This window comes from Alligator mississippiensis, chromosome 5 (assembly GCF_030867095.1).
Source record: "Alligator mississippiensis isolate rAllMis1 chromosome 5, rAllMis1, whole genome shotgun sequence".
Lineage (NCBI taxonomy): Eukaryota > Metazoa > Chordata > Crocodylia > Alligatoridae > Alligator > Alligator mississippiensis.
This window is the reverse complement of record NC_081828.1, coordinates 18,399,996-18,427,761: the sequence shown is the minus strand read 5'-3', so window position 1 is coordinate 18,427,761 and position 27,766 is coordinate 18,399,996. Positions and strand designations below refer to the sequence as shown.

At 44.9% G+C, this 27,766-nt stretch overlaps 1 protein-coding gene and 1 long non-coding RNA gene across 4 annotated transcripts in view; one reads left to right on the top strand and one right to left on the bottom strand.

Moving 5' to 3' along the window:
* Nucleotides 1-3,923: 3,923 nt before the first annotated feature.
* Nucleotides 3,924-13,508, bottom strand: LOC132250748 (uncharacterized). The gene is made up of 2 exons (XR_009462343.1): nt 13,145-13,508; nt 3,924-12,370 (listed from the first exon to the last, which is right to left on the bottom strand). It is a non-coding gene; the product is annotated as an uncharacterized LOC132250748 (long non-coding RNA).
* Nucleotides 13,509-13,609: 101 nt separating this feature from the next.
* The window catches only part of GNG12 (G protein subunit gamma 12), a 78,579-nt gene continuing 64,422 nt past the window's right edge, over nt 13,610-27,766 (top strand). The window contains exon 1 of one of the 3 annotated variants that reach the window (XM_059727930.1): nt 13,610-13,702. The gene's annotated coding sequence lies outside the window, so the exon portion shown is untranslated. Of the gene's footprint in view, nt 13,706-27,766 lie in introns of all 3 variants that reach the window. The other 2 variants (XM_059727928.1, XM_059727929.1) reach the window with 2 other exon arrangements.

Here is a 27,766-nt window from a genome sequence, read left to right as displayed (position 1 = left end):
TAGGAAGTAAAGGTGGAAACTGAAGAAGGGTAGCCCCAGATTTGGGCTCTGGAAATGATATGCTGAGAGTTGCAGGTTTGTGGGTGATACAGGAGGCAGGATTGGTTGATTTAATCTGACTTCAACAGTAAGATAGGGGAAGTGGGGAAAAAAATGGAAGGTTGGCAGAGGTGCGTCTGCATTTTGAGCCTCAGTTTCCAGTAAGAAGCATCCAAGCTATGAGGACAGGAACTATAAGCAGTGATTAACTTGTCAGCAAGTTAATCACCCTACTTGTAAGTGCAGCTAGAGGACAAAATGCAATTCATGGGGTGTATTTTAATTGGTTATGGACTGTACTGCCCCTTACTTTCCATTGCAAGAGAGAGAACATTGCTTTTACTCAGTGGTGACTTCAGTGGTTGCATAAGGAATAAAATTAGCTTGGACTCTAAGCGCAGTGATCTTGAAGCAGTTTTGTGTTCTCCTCGCCACTATAGAAGAATTCTGCTTATCTAAAAATAAGCCTGTCAAATTTAGGCTCTGGTTTATCAATGATCAGCATTAGCAAAACTACCTGGAGAAACAGTCAGCCAGCAGTGGTTCTAAAAACATGGAGGAAGTTCTTCAAGGCAAAGAAACAGGAAGACAAATGTGTCTGCTAAAAGCACTGTCTTCTCCCTATTACAGAAATGTCACTTGAGATCCAGATTATCTGAACATGTAAATCAATGCAGCTCCATTAACAGTATGGGAGCTAAGTCATTTAGCACTGCCTGAGAATCCAGCCCAAAAGTCTAAGTTAAAATCTCCCTCCCCCAAGCTCTCCCAATGCATTAGAGCATCAGTTCTCTGGGGTTGCAGCTGGGGCTGGGTTCTGAGGTATGAAGCACACACCTCACGTTTAACAAGCTAGTAATAAGAATTAGTACTGGAGTTGCAGGAAATTCAAAGCCCAACTCATTAATTCCCAGCATTTATTTTGGTGGTCCCCTCATTCCTCTGCTGGGTTGTGTAGAGGGGCCTCATGTTTGTGCCCTGGCACAATACCACCATCTTTCTTATGTCTGGCCATTCCCTCTCTTTAAGTGGCTTTTCCCTTTTGTTTCTGTACTTCATTTGGATTATATTGTATTCTCCCTTGCTCTTCCGAGGAATGGCCTTTCCTTGTTTATTCACTCAGTTGCCAGATACATGTGCCCATTGGCAGTCCTGTGGGCACAGCACTAGTACAGTTGGGTAGCTACTGCTAGAACTTGTAGCCGTGTGTGTGTGTGTGTGTGTGTGTTTATGTTTATGCACATGAGCACACATTTGCCTTAAGGCTAAGTACAGACAGTCAAAAAGCCTGAGGCTGAATCAATTCAATCTTTGTAGATTAGTCTAAACTGCATAGATTGAATCAATAAGCAAGTGAACAGACATTCACTTTTGATTCTGGAAATGCAGCCATGTGCCTGCAGTGACCCAGGCCAGAAGCTGGGGGGCACTAGAGCATGCCAGCCTGCTCATCTGGAGCAGACAGCTTAGGACAAGGCTAGTCCGCCCACCCTGTGAGGGGTTTTGGGGGGGAGGTGCAAAGCATCCTGGGATGCTAGGGGACTGAATTAACTTGAATCTGGAGGGGATAGAAGTTCAATAAACCAATTTAACCTAAACCTGAGTTTAGGTTTAACTTAACCTGAACCTCAGACTTAACCTGAGTTAAGTCTGAGACCACATCCCTCCGGGTTTATTTTAAATTGGTTTTGGCCATTTTGAAAGCAGTTTATATGCACTGAACTTCTGTTGCGTTACACACTTGAACTGGTTTCTGATCACTTATACCAGTTTATGTGTAATTTCTCTCCCCAGTCTTCGTGAAGAGGTGGAGAGGATCTGAGGTCACAGAGCTTTCCCCACTCCCACTGTTTCTTTCCTGTAAGACAAGCCTAATGTCCCTCTCCAAGGTTTCCATCCCTAAAACATAAGAAACACTGGATTTAGATACAGAATTTAGGCTAAGATGCCAATGGTTCAGTTATTTTTGAAAATACAATTCATTTCATATTCTTTATACTGCTCCTAGAGAAGAACAGCCCTGAGAGTGAGGATGTGAGTTCTCTTTGGAACATGACTGTCTTGTAATTTCTCAAATGGCAGAATAAATGTTGGGTCATCTTTAACTTTGTAGCTTGGTTTGTGTGGTGGTGAATTCAGGATTTTATAAAGTTAAATTGGAACCTTTAATACACCCACAAACGCAGGATTGGAAGGGGCCTCCTGGACCATGGAGTCCAGGCCTCTGTATTTGCAGATAATTGTTAACTGAAAGAATCCTCAAAATGGCCACTGCAGACCCTTACCCATGAACCTGAATAGAAAGAGGGTTTTTTAAATTGTTTATTGTTTATAACATTAAGAGGAAAGTCTTGTCCCTAGCCACTTTGGTTTTCAGCTTGCTTGTTATAAAAATGGAAATGAGATTATTGCTGTGTGCTTGCCCCTTGATCTGGGCAGTCATCCCTAAGGTACTCAAATAATAGTTTTGTCTTCATGTCCGTCCAGTTTTTTGTCTCCATATTGTCAAGCTTCCAGCTATAGTGATGCTTGTTACTGTACCTGGAAAATGGATTGAGACCACCAATATTCTACTCCCTAGCTAAGCCAAAACTTCCTTGCTTTATTCATGTGGCATAGTCCTATGAACCTCAAGGTGAGCAGAATTTGTGTCCTCATGCATTCTAACTGGGAGTTAGCGAACAAAACTAGTGAAATGACTTTCCACTGTGTTACCATAAAAAATCTTCTAAATGGCCATTAAAACACTTTATTTTATGGAAGTAGACTATTTTGATGTATATAGTTAGTAGTAAACTATAACATAATAAAAATGAAGATGAATAAAATAGAGAAACCTATCCCACTCGCCTACTATAATATTCGATGTTGGCTAAATTGGCATCATCTATACAGGGTTGGCTATGCCAAGAAGAATTGTAATTCAGTTGCATTAGTGTTGGGGAGATGTCAAACAAAAGATGGTTGTGGAAAAAAAGCCAGGAAGGTTTCTTTTGTTATTTAAAGAATACACCGAGGGCAATGAATTAGAAATGGATGTGATGGCAGTGTAACCAAAAGGAAGCAGTAGTCTCTAGAGTGAAATATTAGTTGTATATCTGTATGTCTGTATTGTGTTTGTATTGTACATTTGTTCTTTACTTATAGTATGCAGGCAACAACCAAATGGCTTAACTGTTACTGTCACTGTATCTAAAAGTGCAAGTGAAGACAACATAGACCCAACTGGACAAATATGGAAAACAAAAATACAATGTTGCCTACACTTGGTTTTTTCCCCCCTTGTTTGCTTGCTGGTGGTTGTTTGTTTTAAATCTAGTGCTGGTGTCCGTTCACAGGTAGTGGCAATGTTAGGGATGCAATGCATTTTCAGTGTTACCATTGTGTCATGCAGGCCTGCTCTGAGCCAGGTTAGATGGCATGGTAGCAAAAACTGTTGTGTCTCTTGTATGCCAACCTTGCTACTCAAGCAGCTGCACTGATGGCAATGGGATGGTGAGAGTCTTCTTGGAAAAATGCTAAAGTAAATAGTCTGAGATCTTCAAAATCCTTGATGAATAGGACTCTCATTGTCTTCCACAGCAGTTCTGGGTATATAAAATTTGCAGGACTGGGCACAAAGTAGGAAATTGCCAAAACTGCCAGCTGCCAGTTCTTAAACTGATGCTACTGTGATTTCTGGTCAAAAGGCTGAAAAGATGTCAACTCAAACCTATATTCTGTGCCCAAATTCAATGAACTCTACCTGACTCTATACCTTACTCTAAATCAGTGATTTTCATCAAGGGTAACACAGAAGCCTGGGTGTTATGAGATCTGCTTAAGGGTGCCATCGGGAGCTACTCAATATTGTGTGTGCAAACATTTACACATGATTCACAAGATAAACTGAGAGATTTTTAATTAGGAATCCATAGTGTCACAAACATTTTGACCTGTTTTGGTCTTTCTGAGTTCTTTGCAACAGAAGAATTGCTCTTTTTCCCCCTTACTGCTGGCATTATCTGAGGGATGCCTGGAGTCTAATAAAGGGCACCTTGAGTCTAAAAAGGTTGCAAGCACAGGTCTAAATCAGGTTTCAGTCTACTGAGCCAACAAGCAAATGCCATCAATGTGCTCTGACATACGGGTAATCTAATATTTCAAAATTGTCAAACAAATTATCTCTAGGGTAATTTTTCATAAAGAAATAGTGCCATCTGGTGGTCCCACACAGGTTTGTTTTCCCCCCTGATAGTTAATCCAGAGAGAAGTCTGAGGCTTGGGATTCTGTTCGTTTCTGCTTATATCACCCAGTCTTCATTATAGTGTCTGAATGTCTTGCAGTAGAGATGTGACTCACAGCTGTAATGTGTGATTATTTTTCCCTCTGTCTCTCTCCTTCTCTCTTAGGAAGAATTTGTTTTGATAGGGTTTCATATTTTTAAATATATATCCTGCAGTGGTGGTCCTTAGTTCCTACAAGAATTAGTTCCAGTCTCAGATCAACCCTCAATAAAGCTCAGTCTCTTGTACAGGTTAACTTCACTTTTGTGGGAGAATGCTCCATTTTGCCTCAGAGTGGTATTTTCTTCCATGGCCTTCATCCTCAAGTTTTAGGCAATCTTTTAGATAAGTTGGCCAACTTGAAGTTAAAAGCCAAGACCCTTGAATTGAAGTTAATATCCTGAGGAAATGTAAACTGTATACTTGCAGTAGTAGCTCATACAAGATGTAACAAAAGTGAGCATAACTATGATGAGAGGCAGAGCTCATAGTCATTTCGAGATGGTTGAAAGCAGAAATCACAGATGCAGCCATAGGAGGGCTTAGAATCAACAAAAAATCCAAGAGTGCTACCAACATACGGGTTAAATTGTACCTATGGAAACTGCACTGTGGCTGCCAATTCTTCAAAATATTTTCCTTTGCCTACCAACATAATCCCTCTCAGGTTCAGCTTTAAATACTTAATTCATGAGCTGATCTCTTCCAAGCACTTCTCTATCTTGATTGTAGCAACATAGGTGTGGTTGTCATCAGTGATGATGATGTATATGTTGGTAGAGCTGTGTGTCATACCGGTGTACTTTATTAGTTCATCTGGTGGCTGCACATAAATGTTTAAGACTGAAGATAAAATATGTTTTTTGTGGAACATCTCAAGTAAGGGATTTGTTGGTGGATTCACTCTCCTGTAGGTTTAGGGACCCGTTCTGTATTAACTTCATGTCAGCCTGTTGGGTAAAATATCCATCTCTTACTTGCTATATTTCCTAGTGGCGAAGTCTGTCCTATGCTCAGGGATGTCTGATACTTACTGCAGCTATCTGAAAAAGATAAGTGGCCTCTCCTTCATAACTTTTTCTCTCCAGTTGCAGCATCAAATTCCTCCCTGTGAAATTGAGGCAGGAGGCAAATCAAGGCAGAATTTGGCCTATTGTGGTGAATTGGCAACATCACAGAATTTTATTTGTGGCAATTCCAAGTTTAGTATTACAAACTAGGATATCCCTGAAAAGAAAACACTCAGCTAGTCTGTGGAAAAAAGGAAAGCCCACCTTTAAAACACAAACTGCTTCATTGGAAGGTAACACAGGAAAGGCAACAATTTATAAATGCTCAGGGTTCATGTTGAATCTTTGAATTTTATTCTGGTATGTCCATGTTTAAATATAAAATCAAGACTTGGCCAAAACATAATCTTGACCTGTTCCAACAAGTACTTACATCTGGCTTGCAAGTAATAACCTTTTTAACATTAATGATACTCTCCTTTGCCTCTAGAAACAAACGTGGTTTTGAGTAATTCCTGGAACCACAGAATTCACACACGTCAATGCAAGTTTTGCCAGTTTGGGCACTAGGCAAGTCCTTGCACATTTGCAGATCTTCTCAGATACTGAGCACTTCCTGTGAAAACATTTAAGTGCTACAGTTCTTATTCAAATCAGTGGGAGTTAAGGCACTCAACTGTTTTCAAAGCTAGGCCCTTGCAGGGCACAGACAAATGAAATTAGTTTTGGAAGTGGTTTATGATTTGGTTGGGTGATAAGTCATTAAGTACAGCAAATAATATTTTTTGTTTTGCATCACTCCAACCAGAATTCGTTTGAACACATAAGAACAACTTAAATTCTGCTCTAATTCCATGAAAAATAATAGTTACAGTCACAATTAATTTGACCCATGGGCATGAAGTGACAGGATCTAGGACATAGGCAGAAAAGGATCTTTTGGTAAATCCAATATCTTTTATTAGGCCAACTCAAATAGTTGGAAAAATTGTTTTTAGCAAGTTTTTGGATACAACCACCCTTCGTCAGGCTAAGGAAACCTATGCAGATGCTCTTCCTAACTAGAGTGGTTAAACAGCCAGAGGCCAATACGTATAAAAGGTTGTAGCTGTGTTGGTCTAAGGCCAAAGGCAGACAAGGTTCTTTGAGTAAATCTGATATCTTTCATTAGATCAACTCAAATAGTTGGAAAAATTATTATTTGCAAGCTTTTGGGTACAAATACCCTTCATCAGGCTGGGGAAGCATCTGCAGTTGGTCTCTGCTCTTCCTGGATGGAATGAATAGTAAAGAAGCCAGACAGTGGTGACATGTAGGGGGTGCACGTGCACTCCCTGAGATCACCAGTGCACCCCCAAACTGGCTGCACTCACAGCTTAGGTAATGGGCAGTGGGAGTAGGCAGGAGCACCAGTGCCCCCCCTGCAAGCACCAGCCAGGGAGTAGGAACGCTGTGGCGCTCCCAGAAGTGGCCGCAGCCACTTCCAGAAGCGGCTGCAATGATTAGCCGCCTCATGATCGGCTTTGGGGGACTCCCCCTGGTCAGTGAGATTGGTCAGTGGCATTGGCTGCCGGGGATTCCTCCCCTGGTCAGTGACTGGTTGCTGGGGGGCACATGCCCCCCCTGACAAAGGCAGCACCAGTAGCCCATGAAGATAGAGGTGGTATGCATGCAAGAAAGCCAGTCAGTGAACATGTAAATTGAGGAGTCAGTGACAGAGAGACAGGCTGGGGTGGGGTGGGGGTGGGGGGAATGGGAATGAATGTAGCTGGTAAATAGTGGAGAGGTACCTGGGGAGTCAGATGTTAGGCAGGTTATGCAAGAAAGACAGTCAGTTAAAATGTTAATTGAGGTGGTCAGTAGGTAACAGACAGGTGGGGGAGGGTGGGAAAGGGGGAATGAAAGTGGCTGTAGTCAAAGGATGAGAGACAGGAGGGTGGGGGGAAGGGAATGAGAACAGCTGGTAAAAAGTGGAGGGTTTACCTGGGGAATCAGATGTTAAGCAGGTTATAATGTGTCATAAATTCAATGTCTATATTTAGTCCATGATTTTTTGTATCCAGTAGGGTGATGAAGTGAAGTTCGTAGGCTTGTCTGTGAAAGGTATTTTGTAAATTCCCTTTGAGGATTAGAACTGAGAGATTGAAGGGAGAGTGGTTTGCTTGTGAGAAATGTGCCCCCACAGGTAATTGGGTATTCTTGTCTTTGTTAGATTTCCAGTGTGTGTTCATTCTGGTGCGCAGTTGTAGTTTGGTTTCTCTTACGCATTTTCCATCAGGACATTTAGTGCACTGGATGAGATATATTACATTTCTGGAGGTGCAGGTGTAAGATCTGGGGATGGTGATGGTTCTGTTGTGGGGTGTAGTATTTGTGGGGGTAGTGATGTGTTGGCAGGTTTTGCATTTCTTGTCCCAGCATGGTCTGGATCCATTCAGTGTGCTTTGGGCCATATGAAGTTTGCTTCTTGTGATGAGGTTGGTGAGGTTCAGTGCTTGTTTAAAGGATCGAATGGGTGGTTCTGGGAAGATCTCTTTGAGAACTGGGTCTCATAGATTCATAGATGTTTGGGTTGGAAGGGACCTTAGCAGATTATCGATTCCGATCCCCTGCCGTTGGCAGGAAAGAGCACTGGGGTCAGGTGACCCCAGCCCAGGTGCATGTCTAGCCACCTCTTAAAGACCCCCAAGGTAGGGGAGAGCACTACCTCATTTGGAAGCCCATTCCAGATTTTGGCAACCCTTACCGTAAAGAAGTTCTTCCAGACCTCCAACCTAAATCTGCTCTCCATCAGTTTGTGGCTGTTGTTCCTAGTAACTACAAGGGGTGCCCTGGTAAACAGCATCTCTTATTCCCTGCTGCCCCCCCGATGATTTTGTGGACGGCCACAAGATCACCTCTCAGCCTTCTCTTGTGGAGGCTGAAGAGATCCAGAGCCCTCAATCTCTCCTTGTAGGGCTTTGCCTGCAGGCCCCTAACCATATGAGTGGCCCTCCTCTGAACCTTCTTGAAGTTGTCCACATCCCTCTTGACATGTGGCGCCCAAAACTGGATGCAGTACTCTAACTGTGGCCTAACCAATGCCACAAAAAGGAGAAGTATCGCCTCCTTCGAACTGTTTGTCATGAACCTGCTAATTCATGATAAAGTACAGTTAGCCATGTTGATCACTTTGTCACAGTGACGAATCTTGGAATCATGTTCATCTTGGAGTCAACAGTGACTCCAAGATCCCTTTCCACTGCTATGCTGCTGAGGAGGTCCTCCCCTAGCCTGTAAGTGTGCTGGTGATTCCTTCTTCCTAGGCACAGCACCTTGCATTTGTTCTTATTGAACTGCATCCTATTCTGTTCTGCCCATTCTTCCAACTTATCCAGATCCACCTGGATTCATTCCCTACTCTCTGGTGTGCTAACTTCAGCCCATAATTTGGTATCATCTACGAATTTGGATAGAATGCTTTCCACACCCTCATCCAAGTCATAGATAAAGACATTGAACAGCACCAGTCCAAGGACCGAGCCTTGTGGGACTCCACTGCCCACATCTTTCCAGGTTGATACCAACCCATCCACCACCACTCTCTGGGTGCAACCCCTAAGCCAATTTGCCACCCACCTGACCTTGTAATCATCTACCTCACAGTTGCTCAGTTTATCTATGAGAATATAATGAGATAACATATTTAAGAACTTCTTAAAATCCAAGTAGATGACATCCATCTCAATTCCTGCATCTAAGCATTTTGTGACCTGGCCATAAAAAGAAACAAGGTTAGTTAGGCAGGTTCTACCTGCTATGAATCCATGCTGGTTGCCCTTTAGCATTGCTTTCCCCACTGGACTCCCACAAATGTGATCCTTAATAATTTTTTCAAAGGTTTTCCTGAGGATAGAGGTAAGACTAACTGGGCTATAGTTACTCAGCTCTTCCTTCCTCCCCTTCTTGAAAATAGGGACCACATTGGCCATTTTCCAGTCCTCTGAGACCTGACCTGAGCACCCAGAGTGTTCAAATAGCTATGCCAGTGGCCTGCTATGACATTGGCCAATTCCTTCAGCACCCTTGGATGAAGATCACCCGGGCCTGCTGACTTAAACACATCCAGCACCTCCAAGTGTCTTTTCACTAGGTCAGTGCTAACAGCTGGTGGGCTGGTTTCCCCTTTATGCCTGTCTATGATCCAACTGGGAGATTTGTCCTGATCCGAGTTCAGGAATACAGAGGCAAAAAACTCATTGAAGCGCTCACCTTTGTCCCCCGTGTCTGTCACTAATTGCTTTAGTTTGTCTTGTAGAGGCCTATGCTACCCTGCACCTTCTTTTTGCTCCCTATATACCTGAAGGAATTTTTGTTGTCTTTAATTTTTGTTGCCAGGCTAAGTTCCATTTCTGCTTTGGCCTTTCTAACTGCCTCCCTGCAAGTGTGGGGCAAGTAGGTATACTCCACCTTGGTAGCTCCCCCGCTTCCACAGCCTATATGCCTCTTTTTTTGTCCCTAGGCTTTTCTGGACCTCCCTGTTCAGCCAAGAGGGTTTCTTGGTCCCTTTGCCCCCTTTCGTGGCTCCTTTTGCACCCATAGGATTGCTTTCTTTAGGAATGACCATTCTTCCTGGACTCTTATCTCACCAGTTCTCCTGTTCTTCAGTGCCTTGCTACTAGTCTCCTGAGCACACTGAAGTTAGTCTTTCTGAAGTCTAACACTTCTGCTCTACTGTTTATCTTTCCCACCCTATGCCGGATAGTGAATTCAGCCAAGTGACGGTCACTATCCCCTATGTTACCTTGTGTCAGTAGATCTCCCACCAAATCATCCCCTGTAGCCAGGACCAAGTCCAGTAAGGCGTTTCCCCTACTGGTACTGTATACCTCCTATGTTAGGTGAAGGTCCTGTATGCAGGTTAAGAACCTATGTGAATGGCTGGATCTAGCTGACTGCTCCTCCCAGCAGATGTCTGGGTAGTTTAGGTCACCCATGACAACTACGTCCCTAGACTGTACTGCCTCTGAGAGCTGTCTGGAGAATTCCAGGTCCAGCTCCATCTCCTTCTAGTACAGGTTGCAATTGTTTGAGGATTTTTGATATAGTTTCCAGGGAGGGATGATATGTCATAGCCAGTGGTGTGCGATTCATGCAGGTTTTTTCTTCTGTACTGCAGCAATTCTTCACATGGTATCCAGTTGGCTCTTCCAATTGTGCAGTCTATCTCTCTGGAGGAGTGTCCTTGTTGAGTGAAAGCCTTTTTGAGTTTGGTGAGGTGGTAATCCCAGATGTTCTTCTCAGTGCAAATTTGGTGGTATTGGAGGGCTTGTCTGTATATTACAGCTGTCTTGGTGTGCTTAGGGTGATAGCTGTTTCTGTGCAGATATGTATGTTGGTCCATGGGTTTCTTGGATACAGTGTTTTGTATTTTACCATTCTGGATAGTGACCATTGTGTCTAAAAATTGAATGTTGGTGTTGGAGTATTCCAGAGATAGTCTGATGGAGGAGCGCTGCATATTGAATTTCTGATGGAAATCAATCAGACATGGCAGGTTTTCAATCCAAATGATAAAGATGTCATCAATTATATCTTAAGTATAGCAAGAGTTTGATGGTGCAGTCCTTGAGGAACTTTTCTTCCAGGTTGCTCATGAAAAGGTTGGCATACTGTGGGGCCATTTTGATGCCAATAGCTGTGCCCATGGTCTGGAGGAAGTGTTGATTATCGAAAGTGAAGTTGTTGTGTGTGAGGATGAAGTGTATAAGTTCGGTAATATCTTTGGGTCTGTACTCTGAGTTGCAATCTTGTTCTTGTAGATATGTAAGGCAGGACTGAATGCTATCTTGGTGTGGATGCTGGTATATAAGCTGGTAACATCCATGGTGGCTAGGAGGGTGTTGCTAAGAAGGTGGTCAATGCTTTTAAGTTTTCATAGAAAGTCTGTTGTGTCTTGGACAAAACTGGCTCTTCGGGTGACAAGATGTTTTAGGATGGATTGGATGAGACCTGATATTTCCTCAGTGAGGGTTCCATGGTTAGATATGAGAAGCCTGCCTGGGTTCCCTCATTTGTGGATTATAGGGAGCATGTAAAAAGTCCCTGGGTTGGGTAGTGGGGATATCAAGTTCTGTAGTTTTTCTTGTAGTTCTGATGGAAATGATTTTATGGCAGTTTTGAGTTCCAAGGTGAAAAGGGGAGTAGGATCATCCGCTAGTTTTTTGTAGTAGGTGGTGTCAGAGTTGTCTGTTGGCTTCTTTTATGTAGTCTTCATGGTTAAGGACAATCTGCTGGTTTTATTACTATTTGGTGGTTAGTTTTTAGGGATTCTATGGCCCTTCTCCCTGAGAGGGAAAGGTTGTTATGGTGGTTTTTGTTGTTGATTATTTCATTGTTTATTCTTTCTCTGAAGCAGTTAATATAGTGGTCAAGGTTTGGATTTTGTCCACTGTGAGGTGTCAATTCATATTCATATGGATGTATGCACACATGATGGTGGTGATCACTGATGTGCATGTGATGCATTACACATTACTATGCATCTTTAAGAATCATGCCTTCTGCCCACTAATCCATTTTCCCAGAACTATTTCTAATTCAAATGTTTGCTCTGCTTCACAGACACCTTTTTGTAATTGCCAGCTATATGTTGGGGGTTTTTTTTCTTGCAAGCAGGGAATCATGAAGCTATAGCCATTTAAAAATAAATTTAAAAAGATATCAACTTTCCATTGGGACATAGAGTATTTGACATTAGCTTTGGCAGACTGCATAATGTTATACCATATGAACAAAACAATATTTTGTCTGGAAAAGTCAGTTTAGATAATGTTGAAAACTGTCTAAATATGTTTTTTCTTCCTGAATCCAGTACAATTGGACTCATGGTACTCAAGGAACACAAGCTGTAGTACCATTAACATCTTTCTTCTGTTCTTTATGGTTATAAGCATATTTGTTGCTCCTACTCCTCCTTCCTGCTTCTGTTGTTGTTGTTCTCGGGGTTTTTTTACTTTATTCTTGTGGCAGGGATTTTGACTTCACCAGACAGCTGTTAACATGCTTGGAGACTACTGGAAAGAGATAATAATTAAAAAAAATAATTCTTTTTACATATACGCATTCATGCAAAGATGCATTGTAAAAATTTAATCTTTATATTGCAAGGTTGTAATGTTAACAATCACTTGCATTACAGTACAAACCTGAACAAAGAGGAAGATACTCAAATTCCAAGTCTTTTCTGGTAGGAGAGATTATATATATATTTTTTCTCATGTGTGTGAGAAATTTCTAGGTAAAGATTAACGGATGGTCCTGAATAACGATTTATCTCGTACATAATACAGCAATAAAAGTGGTATGTCATGTATACGGACACATTTTATATAAAAATATAAGGAAGTCCTTTCAGATCTCGCAGAGTTTCACTAGCTCCGATTCTCGAGGGCTGAGGATGTTTGACAGCCTCAGTGAACTTCTGTAAAAGACGGCGTGTTGTGATATAAACTGCTAGTCCTGGCACATGCTATGCCAGGGTGATGCTGGGATGGCATGTCATAATTACTCACAGCAACTTCACACTATCGCAAAGAAACACGTTGTTCCCCTGGGAGGACCTTCATAAAACATGATTTATGTCACGGCAATGGCAGCACCGGGACGATAGTGGTGGAGTGACATGGGCTTGTGGCCTGGTGTGATACATAGCACGGGCCTGTTGATTTTACGAACCAATGTGTTACACTGACGTGCCTCGTCAAGACTGGACCGGACTCTGCCATGCCTAACACCGCCGGTGCGAATACACATCAGTAGGAGAGTTAGAGTAAGCCCGTGATCCTCACCCAGGATGTGCGAGGTCCTTGCAAAGGCGCCGCGAGGGGCTTGGGAGGGCGCAACCGGGGGCGCACGTTTGGCTCTGCTCCACCTGAGGGTTCACACCAAACACCGGGCCCCGCTGCCGCCGACACGGCTCCTTCTCAGCGACCTGCTGCCTTAGAAACTGTCCAGCCCGCAGGTGCCAACCACCCCGCTTCCTAGTCACAGGTGCCAACCACCCCGCTGCCTGGTCAGGCCAGCCCTCCTTCTGGTCCCACTTGTACCTCATCCCCATGGCGGCCTCTTGGCCGTGTTTTCGCTTCGCTTGTCAAGTGAGCCCCCACCCCGGCCCAGGCCCGCGGCCGCCGCCACCGCCTCGCTTTTTCGTAAGTGCTGAAGCCCCCGCCCGCCCCTCGCCCGCACAGCGCCGCCCGGCGGGGGCGGGGCGGGGCGGGGCCGGGCCGGGCCGGGCCGGGCTGGGCGGAGCCAGCCGCCGCCGAGGAGGCGGAGGCGGAGCGGGAGCGGGTGAGAGGTCGGCCTGCGCCGGTCGCCCGTAGAGACGGTCCCGGGCTGCGGCGGCGGCGGTGGTGAGTGGGGCGGGAGGGCAGGGGAGAGCCGGGCCTGTGCCTGCCCCGCCGCGTTGCGGAGGGCCCTGCGGGCTGCCCGGGGCTGAGGGCGGCTGCGTCCGCACCTGCCCCACGTCGTCCCCGGCCGCGGCCTCGGCCTCCGGGCCGGGCAGTGCGCGCCCTCGGCTGCCGGCCCGGCCCCCTCCCCGGGCGGCCCAGCCCAGGCCTGCCACCCCCGGGCGCCGAAACCCCGGGTGATTTGCAGCTGGTTTTCTCGCCTTCCCGCCGGCTGCGAGCCCGTCCCCGGGCACTAGCAGCTCTGCGAGTCGGGTGTGTAGTCCCGGCCCTGGGAGACACCCCCCCCCCCCATATTTCCCGAGTCCAGCAGAGATTTGCGCACGAATTCGGGAGCCCGAAACTGCGGCGCCCCCATCCATCCTGGTTGTCACCCGTCACCCCGCACCGCCGGGCCCTTCAGTCTCCGCGTGTCTGGTTTTTCCTCTGAGGCGAAGGAGTTGGCTTTCTTCTGGGGAAGGTTGTGTTGGTTCAGGCCAGCCGAAGGCAGGACGATAAACGGCAAATCGTGTCACATTAGCGCATCGGTGTGGAGAGATTATTGGTGATATTATCGTATTACTTTGCAGAAAGCGCTCTCGTCGCACCCTGGCCACAAGCTGCGACTTGTCCTGCGCACAAGTTGGTTTTAGGGGTGTAGGTTGTAGCCGTGGTGGTCCAAGGGCTTAAGCAGACGAGGTTCGCTGGGTAAATCTGGTATCTTTTATTAGACCGACTCAAATCATTGGAAACATTCTTCCAACAATTTGAGTCGATCTAATAAAAGATGATACCATGTTGGTTTTAGCAAGTTTTAACGTGCGGTGTTATATTCCAAGGCTAAAAATGTTGACTCCTGAAATAAGTTTTTTAACCTGCATTGGGATCGTGTGGTAGGTACCTGTCAGTATTGCAGCTTAAATTTGGTGTGATTTGTCACGTTATTTGCCAGTATCACAGTTAACTTAGAGCCACTGGTGTAAGTAAGAAATTGTAGAATAAGAAGCTGCTATCTTGAATTTAACTTAATTATGAATCAGTTTGGAAATTAAACTTCCTGAATAAATGAATAACCTGCACTAAATAGTAGCATTTCTTGCTAGTCCAATACCAGCTAAATGAGATTAAAGGACTGGTATGCGGTTAAAGGCTTTTGAAGCCTATATTTCTTGCCCACATTGCATATATTACAGTAATTTAGAATCTCTTTAATCAATGCTAAATGACAAATATGTTTCATGAAGTGCTTTCCTTTAGAAATTAAGTATTGCAATAACTGTTAATTGTGTAAGCATACAACTAAGAAGTATTACAGTAACTGATTCCTGTAAACTTTTACTTTCATAATTGTACATTATTAGGTAATGAAACACTCAATACTTTCTCAGGACTCCTAACTTCTACTCGATTTAGGAGAAGATGCTGTCATAGGGTCAGAGGAAAGTAAAGCTGGAAGGGACCTCACAAGGTCATCTAGTCCAGTGGTTGTCAGCCTTTTTTGTACTGGGACCCATTCTTAAACATTGATGGCCAGTCCTGACCCAGTGCCCCTCACTCCTGACCTGCTGCTGAGTGTGTGAGGTGTGTGGGGTGGGGACGTGGGGAGTCCCAAGCAACCCCTCGCAGGCTGGATCTCTGCCAGCCTGCAAGGGAAAAGCTACGGGTTCCCTTTTTAAAGTGTGTCTGTGACCCTTTCATGTATTCTTGTGACCCACTCTTGGGTCATGACCCACAAATTGAGAAATGCTGATCTAGTCCAGCCCTTGCTGAAGGCAGGTTCATCCCTGAATAAACCATCCCAGCCAAGTGTCTCTCCAACAAGTTGGAGATTCCCCAGTTGTTCTAGGCAGCCTGTTCTAGTGTTTGACCACCCTCTCAGTCAAAACCTCCCTCTTAATCTCCAACCTAAATTTCCTCTGCTGAAGCTTGAGTCCATTGCTCATATTCCTGGACTATAGCCACAGAGAAAAGTCCATCTTCACCTTCTCTCTAATTGCCCTTCAGGTATTTGAAGACTGTTATCGTCCCCCCTCAGTCTTTTCTTTTCCACGCTGAATAACCCTAGCTTTTCCAGCCTTTCCTCATAAGTTTTGCTTCTGACACCCCTAATATCTTTTGCTCTGTGCTGGACTCTTCAAGAAGGATGTAGACAGACTAGAAAATGTGGGGCCCAAAACTTGACAGTTCTCCAGGTGTGGCTTTACCCATGCTGAGTAGAGGGGGAGAATCACTTCCCTTGATTTGAACGTGACACTTTTGTTAATGCAACTCAGTATACTGTTTGTTTTGGTTTTTTTGCCAACAAGAGCACGCTGTTGGTTCGTATTCAGCTTATGGTCGGGGAAGGGGGGATAGGGGGAGGGCGCTCTGCGTCCAGTCCATGTGTGAAATGTGGCCTGCAAAACCATGGTCTCCAGCTCGTAGGGCTCCCCATGGGTCTGAAAATTTGGCAGCAGGGGAGCAGTGGCAGTTAACAAATTCCCAAGCCCTTCGTGGTGGGGCTGGGGCTGGGGCACACTCCCTCCCCTCAGGCTGGATCGGGCAGCAGTGCCCCTGATGGCTGGGTCGAGGCCAGGCCACAGCCCCTATCCCCCATGTTTGGGTTGGGGCTAAGCCACTTCCCTTCCCCACAGCTGGATTGGTGCCTGACCATGCCCTCTCCTCTTGTGGGGCTGGGTCAAGTCCCCTTCCATGCAGACAGGTCAGGGTTGGGCTGCTCCTCCCCTTATGTGGCTAGATAGGACTTTACCTCATCTGCCCCAGCCCACTGGCCACAAAATTTGAGTACTGCTGGTCTATTGTAACTCCCAGTTCCTTATTTGCAGTACTGCAGCCTAGTGTCTCTGATGTATAATTGGGAGGGATGTACACAAGCTTTCAGCTATCAAGTACCTTTCCTATTATATTTCAGTCTTTTACTGGAGATATTGAACTGTACCAAGCCTTCCCTTTTGGTCCTGGGTGGTGTTTGAAATAAAGCTCAGGTAGTACACAACAATAAAAATCAGTTGCATACTAACTGATTCTGTGGATACCAGACGTTTGAATTTTGGCTCAGGGTCACAGATTCTAATTCTGGATAACCCGTTTGTGGCTGTAAAATGTTCAAGCTGTAGAACATTGTGGGTAGGGAACTACCGACATCGCGGCGGAAGTGCACTGCACAGCAGCTCCTTTAATTTTGCTCATTTCCCTGGGGCCCTCCACCACTCCTGATTGGCAGCCCCACCACTTGCTGCTGATCGGGCAGGAGGCCGAAATTGCGGTTTTAAATCTGCCATAGTTTTTGTCTCCCAGCCAATGAATGGCAAGCAGCAGGGCTGCCCTGGCCCCTTTGCCAGTTAGGGGTCACAGCGAAATGAGCAAGGCTAAAGGAGCTGCTACACAGTGCACTTCTGTTATAATTTTGGTAGGTCCCTAATCATGGGTGCTGACTTTGCAACTGATGACTTGTTTGTGGGCTACTAGGTTTGTTATGGAACAACCTAAGTTTTAAAGCAGCCAGTTGCATATCACCTGTACATTGTAGAGATCCCAGACTCCTGATCTGGTGGGTAGATCTGATGGCTAACCTGTTGGCTGCTGGTTAGGCCTCATTGTAGAAGCAGACTCCTGGAAATTGTTCCAGTAGCCCAGTACTCATGAATGCCTCCAGCCAATCCTATGCACCCAAAATAAAGACTAAATGAAATTAAAATGCAACAGGTTTTGAACGAGTTAAAAAAATGCATGTGTAACTCTCATAATTGGGCAAATGGCTCACATAAGGATTAGAAATTTGAAGAAATTTTTGTAGCATCTGCATTTTAAAAGTCTGAGAGAGCCCTTGTCATTTCTATCGGCTCTTATGCTATAGGGTCTAAATGGCCAAGGCCCTGATCTTTCTCAGATAGAAGCCAGAAGTAAAACTTTCACTGACTTCAGAAAGAGCTGGGAACAAGGTTGTTCACCAGATCCTGAAAAGAGTCAGGGAAGGGTGCCCTCCAGAAGCATTCCTGCCTCACTTCCAGTTTTGGCATGTAAGATGTAAGAGAGGATGGGGTTTGCTTGAGAGCTTTACTCCGGGGAGTGTTGCAGGGGCAGTATAAACATATCCTCAGTGACTGTCATTTCTCAGGTTTTAGTCCAAATTGATCTCTGCTTATCTCGGGCTGGTATTTCCTCAATATAATGTAATACAGCACACACTAGGCCCAATTGCGTTCATCACCATGGTATTTGATATAGGTAGTAGGTCAGTTCTGAAACTGCTGTGACATTCTCTAATTCTAACATTAAAAAAGCATGTGTGAGACTGGAAATGTAATTCTGTTTAAAGTAAAGGTGCACCGATATATCGGTGGCACATCAAACTGGCACTGATAAAAGGAAAATTAACATTATCGGCTGTTGGCTTTTTTTGTCCAGTGTAGCCGATAATGTTCACTGATAAATATAAGATGCCTTCTGGCCAGGGCCCCTGGATGCTGCATGCATGTGTGCAGCCACATGCATGTGTGTGGCCAGGAATGCAGCCGGGCAGCATGGAGAGCAGCGCCCTGCAGGTATGTCTGTGGAGGGGAAGGGGAATGGGAGAGGGAAGTAATGTGGAGTGGGGCAGATCGAGGCCCCCATGGAGAGGGAGAGAGTGGACCTGGGGGCACTGTCCAGCCAGGGCAGTGAATGGGACAGGAGGTCAGGGTGGGGAGCACGACAGAACCATAGGTGGCTCGTCAGGGGATCAGTGTCCCAGTGCTTACAAATGGTGGCAGGGGTGCTTGAACTAAAGCTTGTCTAATGAGCTTTAGTTCAAGTGCTACCAACATCATTTTTAAGCACAAGGATACTTTTAACTGGAGTGGAGCTGAACAGGGCAAGGGCGGATGCAGGCTGCCTGCTGAGGGCTTGGGGCTCTCCACTCTGCTGCCTTTGCCCCAGGAGCCCCATGCGGCCTGTGCATCCCTTGCCTGCCTGGCAGCAGTGCCTCCCGCTGCTGGGTGGGCAGGGGATGCACAGCTAGTGTGGGCTCCCCAGGCAAATGCAGCAGAGTGGAGAGTGTGAAGCAGGCACCTTGCATCTGTCCTTGCCCTGCCTGCTTCCACTCTGGTTAAAAGCATCCCTGTGCTTAAAAATGATAGTGAGGGCGCTTGAACTAAAGCTCATTAGACAAGCTTTAGTTCAAGTACCCCGACGCCACTTGTAAGCGTGGGGATGCTAATTCCCTGGACGAGCCACCTGCGGCTCTCTCCAGGTCCCATTCACCACCGTGGCTGGGCAGCGCACTAGGCCGTAGCCCCTGTCCCACTCCTTCCTTCACTATAGGGGCCTTGGTCTGCCCCTCCCCCCCATGCCCCTTTCCTCCCCCACTCCCTTTCCCCTCCACAGACTTACCTGCAGGGAGCTGCTCTCCACACTGTCTGGCTGCATTCCTGTAAATTGGTTATCAAATTGGTATTGCAGATATGGCTGGTTAATAATTGGCTATCTGTATTGGCCAAGAAAATTTTTATTGGTGCATCCCTAATTCCGTAGGGAAGCATATTAACATAAGTGAACAGTTTTTTCCTGTCTAGCTTCCAAAGATTAACTAGAAATATTGAGTTTAGAAGAGTGTTAATGAAAATGAGCTGGAGAATGACTTTCAGTAGTGGTATCATTATATACAGTGTTAGTTTCAAGTTTTTCTTTTTTTTTCCAGAGACAAGTAAATATGTCCCTCAGCATGGGAAGGTGTACTTTCTTTATTGAGGTGGGAGAGTGTTCTGTCATTATTGAGGTGGAAACAAACTAGTTTATTCCATATTGGCATATTGGTTAATGAGATAGCAATGTAGGCAACCTTCCTCCAAACTTAGGGTTATAAATTCTTAAAAGGAATACTTATAAACCACATTTACTGCCTGACTTTCTTTAAGGCAGAACTTTCTGTACCCATCTGCATGGTTTGAAGATTGAAAACCAGTGAAACCCTGTACAGTCCTCACAGTTACAAAGTCTTTAAGACTTTGTGGTTGTTAATGTAGGGATCATTTTTGAAAGGGGAAGAAACAGTCTTATCTCTGATTTTGGATCCACTTGCTAAATTTACTAGCTATATTCAGCTTCTGAACTTGGGGTTACCCAGTTCTCTTGGCACCAACTCTACCTTTCAGCTGTGTGGACTGCTCTTCCTTGTCAGGGTGGAAGTGCCCAGCTTGGCATGCCTGGAAGTTGGCTGATCAGTTCCATATGAGTTGATTCAAAATAGCAGACAGGGAAAAATGGGGTTTTACAAATCCTATTACTCAGGTAACACTCCTCATCACAGGAAACTTCAGCTTCACCTTTGCTTTCAGACATGTATGAAATCCAGCTTGCAGCTGGTAGAAATGCTCCACTGATTGCTGAACTTCCATTGCAGATCAGCAGGCATCTCCTTCTTGCTGTGTCTTCAAAATGTACTATCCATCCCTGCCCTACACCTGCCAAGTATAATTCTGAGTTCTCCTTTTACTGGAGTGGTTTTATTAGCCATGGCAAAAGTGGACATGTAAGGATAAATCAGAACAGGAAGGGAGATAGTTTTCATATTACTATTGTTTAGTTGGAGGAGATTCCCCAAGGGTGCTCTTTCAAAAACTCCAGAGTTCTTACAGTTACTTTACAAATAATTGTTTATTAATTATGGGGTGATATTATTAAGTGGTGTTTAGAGGTTCTAACTCCATGAAATCCATGCCTTCCTGTGGTAGACACTGTACAGACACCTAGTCCTGGCCTGAACAGACTGCATTCTAATTTCGTGGATATTTTGTTTTGTAACATGACATCATTATGCAATGATATTGTGTCCTTGGGATGCAACATCCCATTAGAGGATGATCCTTGTGGGAAAAATCAGTGTAGGAAAAGGGATGTGCAGGATCTGAGACTGGTCAGAACACAGTAATGCTGCTTTGTTACTATGTACCAGTACAAAATTCATGTCTCGGCTCAGAATGATGTTCTTGCAATTTAAATGTCAGATAGGCTTCCCTGGAACTGAAATAAAGCTTGTTCTTCTACTTGTTTACACTGTCATTCTCCCCACCTCGTTTCCATATTTTTAAAAATCTGCAGTACAAACATTTCACTGTATTTGACATGTTTTAGTTTTGTTTTCAGTCATAAACTTTTTCCAAGCATTATTCATTCATTCTGCTTATTGTACTGCTGTTCTAACATGCAACATCTGGTAGAAATTGTCAGTTGAATATCCATGAGTATCATTTCTCTTAAATGTATCTTGTTGGCCTTTGTACATAGAAAACTCTTGTATAGACTGGTATTTAACCTTACCTTACATAGCTTTGGAGACTGGTATTATCAGTTTTCTTCTGAACCTTCCTTTTACTTTATGGGACCCACCCTTGTTAAACAGGGAATTATAACACAGAAAGGAATCTTTGCTTGATTTTGCAATCTTAATTGATAGTTATCTGTGCGTGAAAGCTCAGGCTGCTAGGTACTGGAAGCAGAATCTGATGTTCAGAACCACTCTTCAGTTGCATGGGCACAGATTTGAGCAGTTTGTGTTGGGTATACAGGTATTTGAGGATAGCCCACCTTGGCTATTTTGTTATACAAAAGTAGCTGTGCTAGTTCCTACTGCTGATACAGGAGTAACTACAGATAAGAAGTCTTAATTAAACTTTCGCTGCTGGAACCTGGAGGGACAGCAACAGAAAAACACAGTTATACTCTAGAAGAAATGAGTTACACAGGCCAGAGTATAATACCTTGTCATGCTGAGCAATACCTTGCTCCATAAGCAGTCCAAGTGAAGTCCGTTGGACTACTTGTATAGTGAGATGTGACTGGAGTCTGGTCTGTACGAGGAGGCATTAAAAAAGCTCAGTATGCCTATCTTGGCTCTGTTCAGGTCAGTGATCAGCAAGATTTGAAGGATGTAAACACCTGGAAAGGAAAGGAAAGGAATTGTTTATTTTGGTTCAAGTAGGTTGGAGTAACTGGTTAGCATTAGAAAGGGAAAATGTAGGCTGAGTATCTGGAAGAGCTAAATGACTGTGAGCCCTGTTTATATGTGGAATAGTTGCCCCATTGCAAATGGTGAAAGCTCCACTTTTAAACCTAGACAGAAAACGTACTGTAGGGAACAATTTTGCATTCATAGGGAAATGTGAAAGTTGGAGATCATCTAGCCTGACACCAATGACTCATCATCCCAGTTTGATACAGGCACTAAATGTGTTCTTCCTTGCGCTTTTATAAAACGGTGGGAGCACATTGCTGATAAATGAATACCTTCCCCTATCCTCTATCATGGCAGTCCTATTGGAATCTCCTGGTATTTAAAATATACGATTATATTTCCAGAATTATAACACTAGTTATATCATTTTTGAGCCCCATTGCTGTACCCAGAGTTCACTGTATAAACAATACTTCCATGGCATCTTTCGTATAAGGATTACATTTTTAAAGAGCATAGGACTCCTTTCCTTCAATCTGCAAATTTGAGATGTTTAGAGGCAAATCAGCCAAGTAATTTGCTCAGAGTTCCCCAGTGTGTCAGTAGCAGAGCCAAGCTGGGTGGGGGAAATCCTAGAATTAACATCCATTCTTTGCTTCAGCAGACAGTACTTCCTCCTTGTGCTACATGTCACAACTGTTCTTTCAACTCCAGGTGGCTAAGCCATCTCCAGGTGTTGATTGGCCTGTAATCCTTTGATAATTAATAAGTGAGGGGATGGATTCCAAAGTGTTAAATAATTTAGTGACTGAGAGGAAGGAGAAAATCAGGAAATTAAGAGGGGACATACTGTGACTTGGTGGACAGCTTTTATATACTGGTAAGGGAACAGACTCTATGGGCTCAATTCTAGGAACAAATTAGTGGAGACATTAACTGAGCAGGAAGTGTTTACAATGTTTAACCCTCACAGAGGCATCAGTTATCACTTGGATTTATTTCAGACAGCTCATGATACCTTGCCATTAAATCCTTAGCAGGAGGTCTCAAATTGTTAAAATGTTAGCAGTACTTTTCCCCCTTAATTTTTTCTTTTTACGCTTGCCTGTTGAGAGTTTTGTTTTGTTTATTTTTTTTATTTATTTGGATATAGTAGACAAAATTAAGAGCTTTTAAGCAGTTGTTAAAGTTTTTTTTTATTTGGGAGTCAAATGTGATGTAGGAATTCTTCAGAAATACTTTTTCTAAAATATCTGTCCCTAATAGGAGATGTTTAGATTTCTGTTCTATGTTAGGTTTTTATGCTTAAATTTTCTTAACAGTTGGTTTAATCTACAGTTACAAGCTGTTTGAATTGTCTGTGTTTATGATTTAAATTCTTAAAACAGGCTTTTGGCTAAGTCATTAATCATTTCAATTAGTAACTGGGGTTTTCAGGAAGAACATTTCTATTATGTATTACAAAAAAAAATCAAGTTTACATAAAAAGGAATTCATGGTTTGTTACAGGCTTTGGCGTCTCACTCTAGCAGGCAAAAACCCGTTGCAGGGCAGCCTGTATCAGCACAGGAAGAATAAGTACTTTTGAAAGAAAATCTTTCATAATGATACTGTGTGTGTTTTTAGAGTGTTAACTAGGAAACTCTCACATGTGAGAGCAAGAGATTTTTTTACCCTGATAAATGTTATCAGTTTCTACATCTGCTAACTTTTGATAACGTAAAGTAACATATCAGGGAGCAGGAATTGGTTTAGAGAACTCTTGCTTAGAGCTACACAGAAAAATTTTACTTGTCAAATGATTATTGATTAATATGAATCTATTTAAAAATAGACAAAGTATTGAGCACAGTACTTGTTCCTTCCAGAGCGTACAGTTTGTCAAGGAAAGATATGGGGAATCATCTGTGAAGGCCGTGGTTTATTACTGTTTTGAGTTCTCATATGGAACAGAAAAAAAGGTACAAATCCATAGGTAAAATCAGTGAGTAAGGCTTGCGTGCGTAATTCTTGGCTTTGGTGTGTCTGCTTGCATGTGTGACTGTTACAGAACTGGGCCCCATGACAGTGTTGGGCTTGCTTTACTTTTGTAACCAAAGCTATCCTTTTTAAAGTGTGCTGATCTCTCAAGAAAGGGATCTCCTACAGATGCCAGGCTAATGCCACAGACCCACTAAACTGGAGTTTCCTATTTACAAAAAAGAAGACTGCAATAATGGACTGTTCAGTTTACAGACATGTTAAAATACGTTAATGTTTCAGTAATTTTCAGCTGTGCAGTATAACTGGCACAGTGGTGAATGTGGAGTGTTTTTAAAGAACCATTCTGACTCTCCTCAGAAAATACCTCTCTACTTTCATTTTTAAGGAATTGCAGTCATATCTGTATAAACTTAGCAAAAATAATCAAATGGATTGTTAATAAAGTGTGGATTAAACCCCAAGCAAGTTCACGTAAAAAAAAAAATTTACTCCAGAGATAGATAGATATTTGAATTTCTGCTATAAAATTACCTACAGTAGAAACTCAATAATTTTGTTCAGTCCCTATTAATAATTAACACTAAGGATGGGGAAGACTGTTATGATTCGCTGAATCTTTTGGCTCCCCAAAGAAATGAATGATATAAAGTGAAGAACCCAAAGAGCATAAAACATATTTTATCTCACTGATAGTTAGTTGTAATACCTCCAGAATATTGTTCAAATGGTAGTATAGTATAATTTATAAAAATAAAGGTTTGGTAAGAAAAGATTTACTATAGATCTTGAAAAATGTACCCAATGTCTCCTGATTCAAAGTTTGAGCATAGCATGCCTGCAGTTTATACACAAGTCACTGTTCTACTGAATCATTTTTTTTAAAGATACAGTTCTGCTTTATCCTTCTTGAATTTTGTTATTCATTAATATCTGGTGGTTTGTAAGCTGCTTAGTTTGGCAGCTTGTTGAATTCAGGCTGAGCTAGTCAATTGTTTGTTGTGGCCTTTATTTCAGAGTGCTCCTTCTCCAGGCAGTTGGAGTACCTCATAAGCAGGGATCTGGGTTTCCATTTCCTGTTTCCTGCAGAAAAATGAGGAGTTTCCCCTATAAAGAAGAAAAGCCTGGATTTTCCCCTTTGAAGTGGGAAACCACAGGTTTCCGCTTGCAGGCTGGGAGACTTCCAGCCTGCAAGGGGCTGCTTGAGGCTGGGGGGAGCAAGGGGAGGGTGATTGGAGGCAGGGGGTGCCATGTGCTTGTATGTGTACATACACGTGTGGCCAGCAATACAGCTAATCTGGGTGATGGTAGCAGCCCTAACAACTGGATAAAGGTACATCTCTGGGATGGAGGTTCATGGCTTGGGGACTATCCAGGCACAATTTGGGCATGTCCATAGGCAATAGGTTGGGGGGAAATTGAGGGGGCACTCCTTCCCCCCCCCCACCCCTGATTTTCTGCATGGACAGTGGGGCATGGATCTGCAGCCTGGCCAGACTGGCACTGGGCAGGAGCCGCCTTGGCAGTCCAGCAGGTGGGACCCAGCATGGGAGGGTGGAGTAGGGCAGGGAGACTCAGTGCTGCTGCTGCCAGGAGCCCTGTGCCAGATGTGCCACCAAGGTGAGGTGCCTCCTGCCTGCCTGGCAGCAGCAGGGGAAAGGGGAGCACAACTCCATGCCACTGCTGCTGCTGCTGCCCCCCGCCCCCCCCCAACTGCTGCTGGGCAGACAGGGGGTACCTCAGCATGGCGGTGTGGCCAGCACAGGGCTCCTGGCAGTGGTGGCAGCACTGAGTCTCCCCACCTTGTTCTGCCCTCCCACGCTGGGTATCGCCTGCTGGGTGCGGAGGCCCCCTGGGGGGGCAGCAGGGTTTGGAGCCAGGCAGCAGGCAGCCCACATCTTCCCCCCACAGGCTCTTCTTGCCCCTGCTCCAGCTGTGCCATGTGCAGGCAGGGATAGGGCGTCCTTGGGCTCTGTGCTTCTCCCTTCGCTTCTCCCTTTGCTTCGGGCCACAGCAGTTGCTGCCTCCTGTGCGTGGCAGCAGAGGCTCAGGTGTTGCTGGCCAGCTGTGGCCAGTGCCTGCTGGGCAGGGAGCAGGAAGTGGGCAGGATGTAGCTGCTGAGTCCTGTATCCCTGGCAGCTGGGGGCCCTCTCCAGCAGGGCTGGGGGGAGCAGGAGACTGTGGATTGGGAGTGGGGCACTAATGGGGATGGGGGAGCTAAGGGTAGGGGGCTATGTGTCAGGTGTGAGGGACACCAGCAGAGCCAGGGGCTGTGGGTCAGGAATGAGGGGCACCAGCAGGGCTGGAAGGGCGGAGGGGATGTGGGTTGGGAGTGAGGGCCACTGGCAGGGCTGAGGTGCGCTGTGGCTTGGGAGTAGGGGCAATGGCTTGGGCAGGGCCAGGGCACTGGCATCAGGGTTGCTCAATGCCACAAAGCAATGGGGGAGACAGATGAAGCTGGACCCATATCCTGGTGAGTGAAGGAGGCAGGGGAAGCTCTGATTTGTTTTGTTTTTTTAATCATGGAAAAAAAACAATAAAAAAAAAAACAAATCAAATGCCAAAATAAACAGGTATTTAGAATTTATTTCATTATAATGTTTGAGTCACAGGTAGGCTTCTAAACTGCTTCAAAGTTGTAAGTATATCAATAAAACATTGTGTTCAACTGATACATACATATGCATATACACACACTAGCCATTTGCCCTTCAAGAATGACTGGCAGGGGGGGAAGGGGGGGAGGACGGGGATGGAGTGCTGCCATGCAACACCCCACGCTGTTGCTGTCTGTCTTTTCTTACTTTGTCTTTGTTGGGGGTGGGGGTGAGGGGAGCTGGTGTGGCAGTGGTGGCCAGTGCAGGGCCGGCCTCCCCCTCGCTGCTTCAGAACCGGGCCGCTTTTCCCCCACCGTGCCCTCTCTCCCCATCCCAGCCGGCTTTTGTTTAGGTTTGGTGCCAGTGCGGCTTGCAGGGAGCGGGGTGGGGGAACCGAGGCCAGTGGTGTATGCAGGGAGCAGCACTGTCCTGTCCTCTGCGCTGCTTCTAGGGAGTGTGGTGGGGGAGATGAGGCAGCTGGTCCTCTGCGCCGCTTGCAGGGAGCGTGGTGGAGGGCCTTGGCTTCCCCACCCGCTGTCAGGTCCTCCACGCTGCTTGGAGAGAGCAGGGTGGGGGAGCTGAGGCCAGCTGGTCCTTCATGCCACTTGCAGGGAGCAGGGTAGGGGAGCCAAGGCCAGCGCTGCTGGCTTTGGCTCCCCCACCCACTGTCTGGTCTTCAGCGCAGCTTTGGAATCATAGCAGCGCTCCCCCACACTTGGAGCACTCCGATTGGCTGTTTCCGTCAGCCAATCAGAGTGTGAATAAAGCGTTACGGACAGACAGACAGAATTAAGCTTTTATAATGTTAGAACACACACATACACGCACACACATATATAGGCAGTCCTCAACTTACACTTCGTGCGTGTTTCGCACTTGCAGCGTTTGTAAATTGACACCCTGTTTCAGTTTTCTGACGTCAGTTTCGACTTTACAACGCTTGATCTGACGTGACAGCACGCCAGTGAACAAGTTTGCTGTGTCGCCCATCTCCCTGGAGAGCATCTGTCCAAACTTCCTTGGACACTTTCTTTAAGAAAGCAGACAAAACTCCAGAAAAACCTGCAGCCAAGACTCTCAAGAAGACTCCAGCCAAGAACCCTTCAAAAAGTCCAACCAAGAGCCCTTCAAAAAGTCCAGCAAAGTCACCTCAAAGAAGTCCTTCCAAATCAATATGATTGCTGTTTACAATAGAAATACATTAACGTAGCTATATTACTCATCTATCATTAATTGAGTACAAAATTCTGGGTTATTTTTGGTGAAAATAGGGGATTGGGCCTTGGTTCAGGAACCAATCCCCCATTTATAACATTGTTTCCTATGGGAAAATGGTTCTGAGTTACAACGTTTCGCTTTCAGGAACCAATTGTGTCATAAGTCTGAGGACTGCCTGTGTATGTGTATACTGGCATTTCATTTTAATCGCAGAAAAACATGAATTTTGGGGTGTTTTATCAAAGGATTTTAACAGCAAAAACCAGGATCCCTTCAATTTAGTCCTGCACAGGTATTTGCTTC